This window comes from Poromitra crassiceps, assembly GCF_964638095.1.
Source record: "Poromitra crassiceps genome assembly, chromosome: 28".
Lineage (NCBI taxonomy): Eukaryota > Metazoa > Chordata > Actinopteri > Beryciformes > Melamphaidae > Poromitra > Poromitra crassiceps.
The window spans coordinates 18,444,455-18,450,479 of NC_139651.1; positions in this window are offsets into that span (position 1 = coordinate 18,444,455).

The following is a 6,025-nucleotide window of genomic DNA, read 5'->3' on the forward strand; positions in this document are numbered from 1 at the left end:
ATATAAGAATAATCAAGAAGAAACAAAATAAACCCAGACAGTCATTTCTCTCCAGGCTGTGAAAATAAATTGTGTGCATTTGACGGAGAAAGGGGAAGTGATACCAGCAGCGCTGCACAGCCTTGGAAAAGCTAGGAAGAGGAAGTGAAACTCCAGCCTGGCTGACTACAACATCGGAGCGAGATCCACTTTGGGCCGCCAACGAAGCAGAGGTGCCCTCAACACACAGATGTGAGTACAAGTACCATGCTCTATTCATCGCACACCCTGCGGCTGCTAAACGAGGATATGGCCAGCCATTCCCTCAGACTGCCTCCAAGCAGGGAGGCCCGCTGCTTCTGACCAGATCAGCTTCCTCTCCTTCGCCCGAGACACTGTAAGCGCCAACAGCCCACCGGTGGCAGCGGTGAGCCCCTGCCCTAAAGACGCCTCCCTGTTTCCTATATGATGGCAACGAAGACGCAGGAGTGGTGGCCTTCTGGAGTTACACTCTAACCACTGTGGAAAGAAAATACCCCCTGGCAGAGAAAGAGCTGGCGGTCCTAACCAGATACTGGCTTGCGATAAAAGATCTAGCGCAAGGCCAGAAGATCAAGGTCATCACAGAGAGCCAGGTGCACCGGTTCCTGACCAAGGGTACGCTTGCTGGCACCAAAGCCACAAACACCCGTTGGGGACATTGGGAGAACATCTTCCTGGATCCGGAGTTGAATGACCTGGGCCCGGCCCTGCCTACTCAAAAGAAATCACCAAAGACAGAACACAAGGAGGGGGAGATGCCATATGATTATGTTCTGTACACGGATGGATTGAGGAAAGGACCAGATGAAATGGCCACTTGGGGCTTCATACTGAAGACTAGTGAAGGCCAGGAACAAAGGCAACTGAGCAAAGGCAAAGGTATGACCCACGACAGCGCACAGGCGGGAGAAGTGAGCGCGCTGCTGGAGGGCCTGCTGGAGCTGGAAAAGTGCAAAGATCAATTGGCAGATAATAACGAAATAGATGATCCAAGGTTTGATCTCTTCCCTGGAGGGAAATATGGCAAAGAAAAATGACAGTGACTTTCTTTACAAAAGAGGAAGTGCGGGAGCCAGGCCAGGGCCTGAAGAGGAATGAGATGAGGTAAAAATAGACATTGCTGTTAATCTGCAACACACTCCACTGTAGGAAAATATCACCCAAGCTGGCTTCATAAAAAGCACCCAGATAATTCTGGGTCATCTGCAACTCAAGAAACTCATAAGTCCTGTACAAGACTCATCTAATGGAGCTGACACTAAAAGCAGCTGCATTGTAAACTGAATGGATTTGAAGGAGCCCAGGGAAACTGGCGCACTTCAAAAACGAAGTAGGCCGCTTCGTCCAAGAGAGAAGAGTGTCTTTGTCGGCATCGAGAAGTGGGACAACGCACCCAGCAAAGCCGGGTGGTCCAAGAGGGTCCGTGGAGGGGGTGATTGGTGGTGGGCTACAGGACCGCTCAGCCATGCAGTCATCCGCCCCACACGGAACAGGAAATGGAGAATCAACGCTGGATGGCCTAGAATTAGATACGTCGAGTAGAGGGGGTGCTGGAGCCGGAGGGTCTTGATTAAAAGCCATTGCGCCGACAGGCCCTCTATCTCCAAAGAGACCCTTTTACAGACGTCGAGCCGGGAGGCCGAGAAAGAGGAAGAGACTGAGAAAGGATGGCATCCAGGAAGTGAACGATTTCGAGGAACGAAAAATGAGTGTGTTGACTCAAACCATTTCCAAACTAGAGGGAAAACCAGTAACCTATGGCTAGTAACGCACCTAGCCTCCCACCCTATACAGACTAGCCACTGTCTATGGGGTGGTTGTCATGTGGGAAAACACCTCAGGACTGTGGGCCCAACAGGACTGATGAAATGAGTCTGCTAAAAAAGAATTCCTGTCAGAGAAGAGAGAAGTTGTGAAACACCTCCAACATCCAGCGTATGGCGATCCAGAAGGCTGGATGCGCTACAGACTGGGTGCGGAGGAGAGATGATGATGAAATGACCGCAGAGATGCTGGACTAAAGGTAGTTCCAGCTATTCTGCACCATCACGGTGCAGAGTCAGGGACCCTAACTCACAAAAGGGTCCACTACCAAACGATCAGGTACTTCCAGCAGGACGGCTGGGAAGTACAACCAGAGACTCTGTTTGTTGCAGGGGACTGCAACAGCTTATAGTCAAACCAAGCCTACTGAACAGGTGTGCTGAATCTGGGCAGAGAAGCCTGGATGGCCGCAATCAAGGCAGCGGTGGTGTGGACCAGCACCACACCCGATCAGGATCTCCACCAAGGGAGATCCGATAGGCTAGAAGGCCAGAAGCCCCTCCTCCGGAAGGGGGAGGAGTCAACCACTATAATAACCCCAACGCAGTGCAGCTGGGTCATATTATTTCCTGGAGGCCGCACACGAAGGAAGAAGAGACAACAGACACCACAAACACCAGGAGGGACCGACGTGGTTATGGTAGAAGTCTGTTTGAAAATTGAAACGTTTGGCTTCTTATTATTTGTTCTGCTGACGGTGCTGTTCTGCATCTGCTATAAAGACACTATCAAAAGGAATTTCTGGCCTCGAATACCAGACCCTGGACTCAGTTTTTTGGCGGGGTGGCCCTCCCAGGGAAATAATGACCCCAGAAAGGTGGTGACAAACGCTCGCACGACTACAGTACCCACAGACTGGCAGAACTTGAGAATGAATTGCAGCGGTACAGCAAACACCTCCAGACCAAGACGAACAGCAGCGACGATGGCAGACAGCACTACCAATGCAGAGCCAGGGGGGTTTCAGGGACCAGGGCGTTTCTATGAGGGCATGCTCGCCACATCTTTATCCTCCCACCCCATAGAGGATTTTTCCTACCGCTCTCAAAACGCTCAACCGGCGCGTCAGAGTCAATATAGCCTCATCCGAGGTCCGCAGGAAGGAGAGTTCAGCCCAGCAGCCAGCGTAAGCAACCAGGGCTATGTCAACGCACCGCTGGCCTACTCTCCTCCCCTCCTGCTACCACACCACTGGCCTCCGTGCGCAATGGCCACCACGGGAAGCGTCGGCAGGGGGAGCGAGGACTACTGTCAGAGTGAGGAGGTGGGCACGAAGCACAAAGCAACACAAACATCACAACACGAAGCAGAGAAATGGGTGATGCTTCCCCCCAGCGAATTGGAAGTTCCCCATTTAATCAGGGTTCAATTGGGGAATTGAGCCCCGGTCACGTCGTGACGTGGAGCGAGGCAAGGGCTCTCCTGTGCCACAAGGCAGCTGAGGCGGTGGCTGGGCGGGAAGAGAACCTGAGGCTGCGGAGACACGTGGAGCAGCTGGAGCAAGAGTTGAACACACTCCTACAGCATCTGCTACCGCTCCAATGCTCCGTGGGCGCAGGAAGTGGGCCATTGATGGAGCAGTAACTGGTGGTGAGAAGATATGTCGGGGGAAAGGTACATCTTGGTAAAGGCGCGGGGAGTAGAAAGCCCGCCGCAGACCCCCCCCAATGCGGCTGTCCGCCACATGGTCAGGCACGCATGTGCCCTGCTAACGGCCTATAAATACACGGCCGAGGAGTATAATTTTATTCCGCCCCAGGTGTGAGAAACAATTTGGACTCATTTTTCAGACTAAATTTTTGGAGCACATTCCGATCCTGTGGATTACTTACTTTACACCTTTGGTTTTCCTGTGGATTACTTACTTTACACCTTTGTTTTTCCTGTGGATTACTTTCCCAAGTGGACTGTTTTTCAATGGATTACTTTTTCTGCTTCCCTGCTTGCTTGGCGCAAGCTTAAATGCTCATTATAATCAGTGTGAACAATAAATATTAAACAGACTTTGTGAAGCCAAGCTGACTGAGTCTCAGTCCGCGTCGTCAGAGGGGCCCTGTCGCTGAGAGAGGGAGAGCCCGCTGGTGATTGATGCTCCTGGGCCCGGCCCAGACGAGCCCATTGCTTCTAACACCTTCCTGGTCAGTACCGACACCGAGGGAGGACTTCCGTGACAGGGGTACAGGTGACAGAGCTGAAGCCGAGGAGAGGGTGTTGAAATAGGCCGCAGATGAAGCACTATGCGGCCTAAATGTTACGGCTTAGCTCATGAGTCACCAAGGCCGCGGAGCCAATCTGTCCGTTGCGCCATAGGCATTCAGCAGAATGGACATTGCAGCCAAAAAGCAGAAGTATGGAACTCACAAATATAAGGTCTTAAGTCATGTGAAATGATTGGTTATAATTAACAAACTAAGCAATGCATAAGGATTTATGATTGACATGAATAATAATCACTATCTGTCATAAATCATATCATATCATGTATCATCTAAATCATACGTTTAATCTTTGAGAATGAAATGTATCAGGGTAATCAAGAAATGTGTTGATGAAATATGTATTACAAGTGATTCAATGAGCCGTGTTACCTGGTAATGGAATATAGGTTACGAGGGATTAAATGATTGAGAGATGTAGTGATTGATTGTGACGACAGTCGATCAGTACATGTTACAATCAATGAGCCATTATTACAATCAGTAGTGATAATGATCATTATTAATGATAAGCTGTTGTTGATGATTGAGCCAGTATTAATTGTCAATTATCGAGAGATGAATTGACTAGGTGTGATTGACATGAGTATTGAAACCAAGGTAAAAGGTTAAAGATGATAGTGCTATGTGAAATGTTCATTAAGCAGAGTGAATAGAAATCATGTAGTCTTGTGATCTTGTGATGACTATTACACAAGAGACACCAGTCATGTGACTTCTGAGCGAATACGGGAATTTGCGTCAACCGAATACGGGAATTTCCATCAATTGCGAAATCAAGACAGAGCGATAACCATATATGGACAGAAGCGAGGTGGAGCGATGGTGAATGGCCAGCATTTGAACAGGCCTCTCTGTACATGGGTCACACAAACATTATAAAAGTAATTGGCTCAAATACATCGTGGCCAGTCTGCATCGAAGAGGATCCCACACAGAAGAGGATCTTACTCTGGACCCAACTAAGGACTAGACTTGTGAGCCGCACATCGGGAGGTGCGCGAGGATCTATCTCAGTGACCCACGGGCAGAGCTACAAAAGAGACTGGACATTTCCCCACACTGAGGTAGTGTATTGGACTTTGCCTGTACCTTCCAGGCTCACCACCACAGCGAGAAGAGGAGACTGAGCCTATATCGAGAGGACGCACAGGATGGATTTATAGTGATGTTTGTGAATTGCACAGGATGGATTTAAAGTGATGTCTGTGGATTAATAAGTTGCTTGAGAGGAGGAGGCAGAAGTGAGCTCAGCGGACCTAGGAATGACCATGCACCGAGGCTCTATGGCACTTCCCCATTCGACACTGGACGCGGGCGTTCAGTGAGTCACAGGCTGGAGGAGAAAGGGCCCACTGGCTCATGCTGAAACTCAGTAGGCCACATCAATCAATCCTCTTTTTATCCATCACCACTCCGAAAGGACGCAGCACCTCCGTGCTCAGCCATACCGCTCAACGTTGACGGTGAAGAGGAAGTTTCTTGACGAAGAAACAACTTCAGTCTATCCCCACCATAGCAAATTGGATAAGTACTTCCCAATTAGTGAAGAAGCTCATTAGCAACCATAATATGTAATTGTATTATCATGAAATTGTATTATTAATCAATGCTAATGCTGCACCTTGCTAAACTCTATAAATAAAACAAATCAATTGGATTTAAAGTTTAGGAGTGGACAATGATTTATGTGTTATTCCCCTTGATGGTAATCATATGGTTAAAAGGTGCGTGTGACACACTAATGGTTACTGGTTGAAATAGCAGCGCCCCTACGACTTTATGGTCGTTAAACATTACCTAGTCGATAACAAGTGCAAGATTCAGAGGAACAAGCTGCCATAATAACGGACTTGACCAGTTTTAGCGCCCGTCTCCTGGCTGGTCGGACAAGACCGCTAAAGCTGGTGGTAGCGGGGTGAGAAGTCTGGAACACCAACCGGCAGTTAGAGCTAGGCGAATTG